Below are 9688 nucleotides of genomic sequence, written 5' to 3'. Positions count from 1 at the left end.
TTAACAACGACGACTGCATTTGCAGAAATCACTACGCATTAATCACCCGAAAGTGTAGGCACTTTTAAAATTGTTACTTCCGGTTCCGGTGTGTAGCAGACTTTGGAGTTGTCTAGTCTGATGAAGAAGTCGACCCTCCAGTTTTAGGGTTCTGAACGTTTTTTAATTGTATTTATTTTTAATTGAACAATGAACACTGTACAAACACATTTAGGCACGTCCAATATACACAAAAATCATTAATTTCTTCAATGTTTTGGATCAAAACAATTCTCATACAAACAAAAACTGTCAAAGAAAGTAAATGTATATGGAATAGAGAATACAGATTAAAATTGACTAAAATCTATATAAATGGGAAACAGTATTTATATATTTTTCATATTCATATATATATATATGTATATATATTTACATATATATATATATGTATATATATATATATACATACATATATGTATATATATATACATATATATATATATGAATATGAAAAATATATAAATACTGTTTCCCATTTATATAGATTTTTTATATATATATATATATATATATATCAAATCAAATCAAATCAACTTTATTTATAAAGCACATTTAAAATTTACCACAGGGGTAGCCAAAGTGCTGTACAATGAGCAGGTTAAAAGATAAAACGAGTACCGAGCAAACACAACACAACACAAACAGAACATGATAAAAATAAAAATAAAAAAAAAATAAAAATAAAAAAAAAAAAATATATATATATATATATATATATATATATATATATATATATATATATATATATATATATATATATATATTAGAGATGCGCGGATAGGCAATTTATTTCATCCGCAACCGCGTCAGAAAGTCGTCAACCATCCGCCATCCACCCGATGTAACGTTTGATCAGAACTGCACCCGCCCGCCATCCGCCCGATCTAAAATAGATGATGCAAGGCATTAGTGAGCCTGCCAACTACTCCGGTTTTCCAGTAATTCGTACGGTTTTCATCAACCTATTCCGGGTTTTTCATTAATTAAAAAAAAAAAAAAGGGTGAAAACTACGCGAATTGCACCTTGTGCAGACAAGATTTTTCGATCGGACACGGAGGAATTAGCGATGTAAAAGACCACGTTGGGACAAAAAAACACAAGTCTAATGCCGTTGCTAGCGATACAAGTGGAAAACTTTCAACGTTTTTCGTCGCCCAAACAGATTCTTTGGATGTGATAAATGCCGAAGTTTTATTTACGGAGGCAATAATTGAGCATGGATTTCCAATCGCACTGGCTGATCACATGGGACAGTAAATGTTTGTAATGCAACCTTTAAAAATCAGTACGCGGTGATCGCGGTCCCAAAAATAAACTTTTCTTGCATGATAATGTCCAGAAAAATTCTTTATATTACTATAGAGTCCTTTTAACGAATGAGTTTGATGGTTTATCACAAACCTTAAATGAAAGAAGTCCTTTGTTCTCCTGCACCATGGCCTTGCTTCGTGTTTGGTGCGCAAGCTTTATAACCTCACTGAGGTTATAAAGCTTTTGCCTGTTGAAGAAAGGAGACTGATCCAATGCAGCACAGACTTTCGCGTGCCACGCTGTCACGACCCAGACGCACACCAGTGCGCAATCATATGGGAGCCGCGCTGAGCGCACCTCCAAGCGCGTCTCGCTGCCGGCGACGGCCGGGTATATGGGCCCGACGCTCCAGCGCCATCCATTTTCAGGGCTAGTTGATTCGGCAGGTGGGTTGTTACACACTCCTTAGCGGGTTCCGACTTCCATGGCCACCGTCCTGCTCTCTATATCAACCAGGGTGAGCCCCACCCCTTTCGTGAGCGCACTGCGCGCGGAGTGACCCCTGTTACGCGCCCCCGGCAACAGGGGTGGCGGGCAGGTAAGCTGCGCGGGCGGAGCGCGCGGAGTGACCCCTGTTACGAGCCCCCGGCCACGGGGGTGGCGGGCAGGTAAGCTGCTTACCTGCTGCGCGTGACACCGGCCGCGGCGAAGGCGGACGAGGCGGTGTGTCGGTGCGGTGGGCGCGGTGGTGACCCTGGACGTGCGTCGGGCCCTTCTCGCGGATCGCCTCAGCTACGGCTCCCGGTGGGGCCCTTCACCGCTCCGTAAAAGTGTCCATCTCTTTTCTTTTTTTTTCTTCTGTTGTGGCATATGCAGCATGTGCCTGCTCGTTTTTCGTATGTGGGTAACAACATTTAACTATGTATATATATTACCGAATTGGTTTAACTGCCACCCGCAAAAAAAAAAAAAAAATATATATATATATCTAATTAATCCACCCGACCCGACCCGCGCGCGGATAAAATCTTATTTTTTTTAATTTCATCCGCCCGATCCGCGGATAATCCGCGGACTCCGCGGTTGTGTCCGCAAACCGCGCATCTCTAATATATATATATATATATATATGTGTGTGTGTATAAATTCAAACTGGCCTTATCTAAAACAATTTAAATGTATTCAATAAAGATAATAATTTGAGTACTTTTGTTTTAATTTTTAGCCATTTTCCAAGATTTTATTAAGAATCAAATGGAAAAATATGAGTTTCACTGTAAGGTATCGACTTTTGTGTGTAAAAAAAAAAAAAAAGTAGCTTGCAACATCTATAGACATCTCTAAATCCATCCATCCATCCATTTTCTACCGCTCATACTTGCCAACCCTCCCGGATTTTCCGGTAGACTCCCGAAATTCAGCGCCTCTCCCGAAAATCTCCCGGGACAAATTTTCTCCTGAAAATCTCCCGAAATTCGGGCGGATTCAGGTCCTCCACAATATAAAAAAGCGTACCTGCCCAATCACGTTATAACTATAGAATGATGGAGGGCGAGTTCTTGGTTTCTTATGTGGGTTTATTGTTAGGCAGTTTCATTAACGTCCTCCCAGCGTGGCAACAACACACAACAACAGCAGTCACTTTTTTTGTATACCGTAAAGCAGTTCGTCTGCCGTAAACGGCAATGTTGTGACACTCTTAAACAGGACAATACTGCCATCTAGTGCATTTGATGAAAGCACTTTTGTGCGTGCCACACAGCAATGCATCATCAGAGAGGGTGTTCAGCATGGTTCGAAAAATAGTGACAGAGAATAGAACAAGGATGGACAATTCGACCCTTAACTCAACAATGAGTAGATGAGTGTTATGTGTGTGTACATGTGTAAAAAATGAACACTGAAATTCAAGTATTTATTTTATATATATATATATATATATATATATATATATATAATTTAAAAAAAAAAAAATATATATATATAGCTAGCATTCACTGAACGTCAAGTATTTCTTTTATATATATATATATATATGAAATACTTGACTTGGTGAATTCTAGCTGTACATATACTCCTCCCCTTTTAGCCACGCCCCCGTCCCACCCCGGCCACGCCCACCCCCTCCCCCTCCCCCCACCTCCCGAAATCGGAGGTCTCAAGGTTGGCAAGTATGGCTACCGCTTGTCCCTAAGTTGTCTTTCATTAATCGCTAACAACAGTCCTCCTTGCAACAACCGGACAAAGCAAAAAATATATAGATACATATTTTGGCCAAAACAAAACAAACAGACTATGGGAAAGTTCACGCACAAACCAATTTTTTTTTAAATTTTGATAAGCAATATTGGGGAAAAAATATATTTTTCAATTTCTGTTAAAACATGCGTAAATATTTTTAAAATAAATTATGTGTGGGGATACATTTTTACAGGCACACGGGTACATTAGTAATTATGGCTGCTTTTACTCTGAAAATAAAACTTCTTGTCGTCTGCAAATTAAAAAAACAACAACATCCATTTCGGTCGTTCTTAAAAATTAAATATAAAATTACCCTTTTTTGAAATGTAGTTATTGCTCTGCGGAACTAAAAAAAAAAAAAGACCACTGCTTTTTTTTGTGTGTATTTTAAAATGAAAATCAAATAAACCAGTCATTTTTTTTACAATCATGTTCCATTTCAATCCGCTGTCACAACATGTATTTTATTTAATTTTTTATATATTGAACAACAAACGTACAACATGTTTTATTTGTTTCATTTATTAACGACTCGCTCATTTTTGCGCGGATCCCATGTTGTTGTAGTTATACCTCCTGGCCTCTAGATGTCAGTGTGACTTACTCGGGTGTCCGCTTGTCACTAAATGATGACGTGTCTAGAGAAACGTGTAAGGGAGCCGTTCCTTTTTAAAAGAGCCACTGGAAAGATCGGCTCTTTAATATATATATATATATTTACACATCCTATCCCATATGCGTTGAGATGACTCTTTCTAATTAAAAAATAATAATAATAGGATTTTATGTATCACAAGTACACAAAAAATACATAAAATAATGTCTGATAAGATACAAATGTGAATTCAAAATTGTTCTACTCGACCTGAACTACAAACCCCGTTTCCATATGAGTTGGGAAATTGTGTTAGATGTAAATATAAACGGATTGCAAATCATTTTCAATCCATATTCAATTGAATGCACTACAAAGACAACATATTTGATGTTCAAACTCATAAACTTTTTTTTTGTTTTTTTTTTGCAAATAATCATTAACTTTAGAATTTCATGGCTGCAACACGTGCCAAAGTAGTTGGGAAAGGGCATGTTCACCACTGTGTTACATGGCCTTTCCTTTTAACAACACTCAGTAAAGGTTTGGGAACTGAGGAGACACATTTTTTGAAGCTTCTCAGGTGGAATTATTTCCCATTCTTGCTTGATGTACAGCTTAAGTTGTTCAACAGTCTCCCTTCTCATATTTTAGGCTTTATATTTTCAATGGGAGACAGGTCTGGACTACAGGCAGGCCAGTCTAGTACCCGCACTCTTTTACTATGAAGCCACGTTGATGTAACACGTGGCTTGGCATTGTCTTGCTGAAATAAGCAGGGGCGTCCATGGTAACGTTGCTTGGATGGCTCCAAAACCTGTATGTACCTTTCAGCATTAATGGTGCCTTCACAGATGTGTAAGTTACCCATGTCTTGGGCACTAATGCACCCCCATACCATCACACATGCTCCCTTTTACACTTTGCGCCTATAACAATCCGGATGGTTCTTTTCCTCTTTGGCGTCCACAGTTTCCAAAAACAACTTGAAATGTGGACTCGTCAGACCACAGAACACTTTTCCACTTTCTATCAGTCCATCTTAGATGAGCTCGGGCCCAGCGAAGCCGACGGCGTTTCTGGGTGTTGTTGATAAACGGTTTTTCGCCTCGCATAGGAGAGTTTTAACTTGCACTTTACAGATGTAGCGACCAACTGTAGTTACTGACAGTGGGTTTCTGAAGTGTTCCTGAGCCCATGTGGTGATGTCCTTTACACACCGATGTCGCTTGTTGATGCAGTACAGCCTGAGGGGATCGAAGGTCACGGGCTTAGCTGCTTACGTGCGGTGATTTCTCCAGATTCTCTGAACCCTTTGATGATATTACGGAGCGTAGATGGTGAAATCCCTAAATTCCTTGCAATAGCTGGTTGAGAAAGTTTTTTCTTAAACTGTTCAAAAAATTTGCTCACACATTTGTTGACAAAGTGGTGACCCTCGTCCCATCCTTGGTTGTGAATGACTTTTAACTTGCACTTACAGATGTAGCGACCAACTGTAGTTACTGACAGTGGGTTTCTGAAGTGTTCCTGAGCCCATATGGTGATGTCCTTTACACACCGATGTCGCTTGTTGATGCAGTACAGCCTGAGGGGATCGAAGGTCACAGGCTTAGCTGCTTACGTGCAGTGATTTCTCCAGATTCTCTGAACCCTTTGATGATATTACGGACCGTAGATGGTGAAATCCCTAAATTCCTTGCAATAGCCGGTTGAGAAAGGTTTTTCTTAAACTGTTCAACAATTTGCTCACGCATTTGTTGACAAAGTGGTGACCCTCGCCCCATCCTTGGTTGTGAATGACTTTTAACTTGCACTTACAGATGTAGCGACCAACTGTAGTTACTGACAGTGGGTTTCTGAAGTGTTCCTGAGCCCATGTGGTGATGTCCTTTACACACCGATGTCGCTTGTTGATGCAGTACAGCCTGAGGGGATCGAAGGTCACGGGCTTAGCTGCTTACGTGCAGTGATTTCTCCAGATTCTCTGAACCCTTTGATGACATTACGGAGCGTAGATGGTGAAATTCCTTGCAATAGCTGGTTGAGAAAGGTTTTTCTTAAACTGTTCAACAATTTGCTCACACATTTGTTGACAAAGTGGTGACCCTCGCCCCATCCTTGGTTGTGAATGACTTTTAACTTGCACTTACAGATGTAGCGACCAACTGTAGTTACTGACAGTGGGTTTCTGAAGTGTTCCTGAGCCCATGTGGTGATATCCTTTACACACTGATGTCGCTTGTTGATGCAGTACAGCCTGAGGGGATCGAAGGTCACGGGCTTAGCTGCTTACGTGCAGTGATTTCTCCAGATTCTCTGAACCCTTTGATGATATTACGGAGCGTAGATGGTGAAATCCACTAAATTCCTTGCAATAGCCGATTGAGAAAGGTTTTTCTTAAACTGTTCAACAATTTGCTCACACATTTGTTGACAAAGTGGTGACCCTCGCCCCATCCTTGGTTGTGAATGACTTTTAACTTGCACTTACAGATGTAGCGACCAACTGTAGTTACTGACAGTGGGTTTCTGAAGTGTTCCTGAGCCCATGTGGTGATGTCCTTTACACACCGATGTCGCTTGCTGATGCAGTACAGCCTGAGGGATCGAAGGTCACGGGCTTAGCTGCTTACGTGCGGTGATTTCTCCAGATTCTCTGAACCCTTTGATGATATTACGGAGCGTAGATGGTGAAATCCCTAAATTCCTTGCAATAGCTGGTTGAGAAAGGTTTTTCTTAAACTGTTCAACAATTTGCTCACGCATTTGTTGACAAAGTGGTGACCCTCGCCCCATCCTTGGTTGTGAATGACTTTTAACTTGCACTTACAGATGTAGCGACCAACTGTAGTTACTGACAGTGGGTTTCTGAAGTGTTCCTGAGCCCATGTGGTGATATCCTTTACACACGGATGTCGCTTGTTGATGCAGTACAGCCTGAGGGATCGAAGGTCACGGGCTTAGCTGCTTACGTGCAGTGATTTCTCCAGATTCTCTGAACCCTTTGATGATATTACGGAGCGTAGATGGTGAAATCCCTAAATTCCTTGCAATAGCTGGTTGAGAAAGGTTTTTCTTAAACTGTTCAACAATTTGCTCACACATTTGTTGACAAAGTGGTGACCCTCGCCCCATCCTTGGTTGTGAATGACTTTTAACTTGCACTTACAGATGTAGCGACCAACTGTAGTTACTGACAGTGGGTTTCTGAAGTGTTCCTGAGCCCATGTGGTGATATCCTTTACACACTGATGTCGTTTGTTGATGCAGTACAGCCTGAGGGGATCGAAGGTCACGGGCTTAGCTGCTTACGTGCAGTGATTTCTCCAGATTCTCTGAACCCTTTGATGATATTACGGAGCGTAGATGGTGAAATCCACTAAATTCCTTGCAATAGCTGGTTGAGAAAGTTTTTTCTTAAACTGTTCAAAAATTTGCTCACACATTTGTTGACAAAGTGGTGACCCTCGCCCCATCCTTGGTTGTGAATGACTTTTAACTTGCACTTACAGATGTAGCGACCAACTGTAGTTACTGACAGTGGGTTTCTGAAGTGTTCCTGAGCCCATGTGGTGATATCCTTTACACACTGATGTCGCTTGTTGATGCAGTACAGCCTGAGGGGATCGAAGGTCACGGGCTTAGCTGCTTACGTGCGGTGATTTCTCCAGATTCTCTGAACCCTTTGATGATATTACGGAGCGTAGATGGTGAAATCCCTAAATTCCTTGCAATAGCTGGTTGAGAAAGGTTTTTCTTAAACTGTTCAAAAAATTTGCTCACACATTTGTTGACAAAGTGGTGACCCTCGCCCCATCCTTGGTTGTGAATGACTTTTAAATTGCACTTACAGATGTAGCGACCAACTGTAGTTACTGACAGTGGGTTTCTGAAGTGTTCCTGAGCCCATGTGGTGATATCCCTTACACACCGATGTCGCTTGTTGATGCAGTACAGCCTGAGGGGATCGAAGGTCACGGGCTTAGCTGCTTACGTGCAGTGATTTCTCCAGATTCTCTGAACCCTTTGATGATATTACGGAGCGTAGATGGTGAAATTCCTTGCAATAGCTGGTTGAGAAAGGTTTTTCTTAAACTGTTCAAAAATTTGCTCACGCATTTGTTGACAAAGTGGTGACCCTCGCCCCATCCTTGGTTGTGAATGACTGAGCATTTCATGGAATCTACTTTTATACCCAATCATGGCACCCACCTGTTCCCAATTAGCCTGTTCACCTGTGGGATGTTCCGAATAAGTGTTTGATGAGCATTCCTCAACTTTCTCAGTCTTTTTTGCCACTCGTACCAGCTTTTTTGAAACATGTTGCGGGCATCAAATTCCAAATGAGCTACTATTTGCAAAAAACAACAACAAAGTTTTCCAGTTCGAACACTAAATATCTTGTCTTTGCAGTCTATTCAATTGAATATAAGTCGAAAAGGATTTGCAAATCATTGTATTCTCTTTTTATTTACTGGTTTTGGGTTTTGTACATTGGATTTGCCACAGGCAGGCTACCATTAGCGGATTTACATGGCGGTCTCAACACCTCCAAATTTGGTAATGAAAACTACAACTAAGATGCGTGTTAAAAATCAAACAGCAACACAATACTTACAGTACGAACACTTTGTCGGGCGCAACATAACACATTCAGTTTCCTGGTTGGAAAACATACCAGTTCTGCCACCTAATGTCTTGAAAGTGCAACTGCACTGCAGATGAGACTCAAATGTGACATAATAAAATAAGTATTATTAGAATCAGCGCATTTTTAAATCTTACATGAAAAAAAATAAAATTTTATCATCAAACAATCGATATTTACTAACACACACAAAAGTACCAACGATTGGTACCGTTATCGATTCCCGGGCAGCGGAAATTGGTACCGTATCGGTTGAAATGTGAACGGTGCCCACCCCTAGATACGCCATTAACGTACAAGCTATTGATTAGCATTAGCGATTTTACATGGCGGTTTTTAATTTTAAACACGCGTTAATAAAAGCTACAACTAAAATGCACCTCGCGTGATTCGTATTTATTGCCACCTTTCCCAACTTCTTTGTCACGTGTTGCTGGCATCAAATTCTAAAGTTAATGATTATTTGCAAAAAAAAAATAAAAATAAATGTTTATCAGTTTGAACATCAAATATGTTGTCTTTGTAGCATATTCAACTGGCTTGAAAATGATTTGCATTGTATTCCGTTTATATTTACATCTAACACAATTTCCCAACTCATATGGAAACGGGGTTTGTACTTTACCAAATGCTCTGGCATTATTTTAGTAAGATATGAAAGGGACAAGCAGTAGGAAAAAGGATGGATGGGGTGGGTTGGCAACTGCGAGTTCGCGTAAAAGACACGTTCAAAAGAGTCGAGTCGTTCGCGAACGTCCCATCGCTACAAAGCTGCACTTCCGCGTTGAGTTCCGTGTTCACTCGCGATTGGCAGCCCAAAGAGTGGCGAAACGAGCAATGGACGAACTCTCATAGTTGAGGAAACATGTCGCTTGTGTTCATTGGAGCTTGAGCATCTTTGCGG

The 9688-nt window shown here is 40.7% G+C and overlaps 1 protein-coding gene across 1 annotated transcript in view; it reads left to right on the top strand.

The window, feature by feature from the left end:
* The first annotated feature begins 9544 nt into the window (after positions 1-9544).
* Positions 9545-9688, top strand: part of alg5 (ALG5 dolichyl-phosphate beta-glucosyltransferase) — a 24556-nt gene continuing 24412 nt past the window's right edge. The window contains exon 1 of the mRNA XM_061931143.1: positions 9545-9688. This exon is cut by the window's right edge and continues 152 nt beyond it. The gene's annotated coding sequence lies outside the window, so the exon portion shown is untranslated.

The sequence above is a fragment of the Nerophis lumbriciformis genome, linkage group LG37, assembly GCF_033978685.3.
Source record: "Nerophis lumbriciformis linkage group LG37, RoL_Nlum_v2.1, whole genome shotgun sequence".
Taxonomy (NCBI): Eukaryota; Metazoa; Chordata; class Actinopteri; order Syngnathiformes; family Syngnathidae; genus Nerophis; species Nerophis lumbriciformis.
The sequence above is the reverse complement of the archived record's forward strand: the minus strand, read 5'-3'. Positions and strand labels throughout refer to the sequence as shown.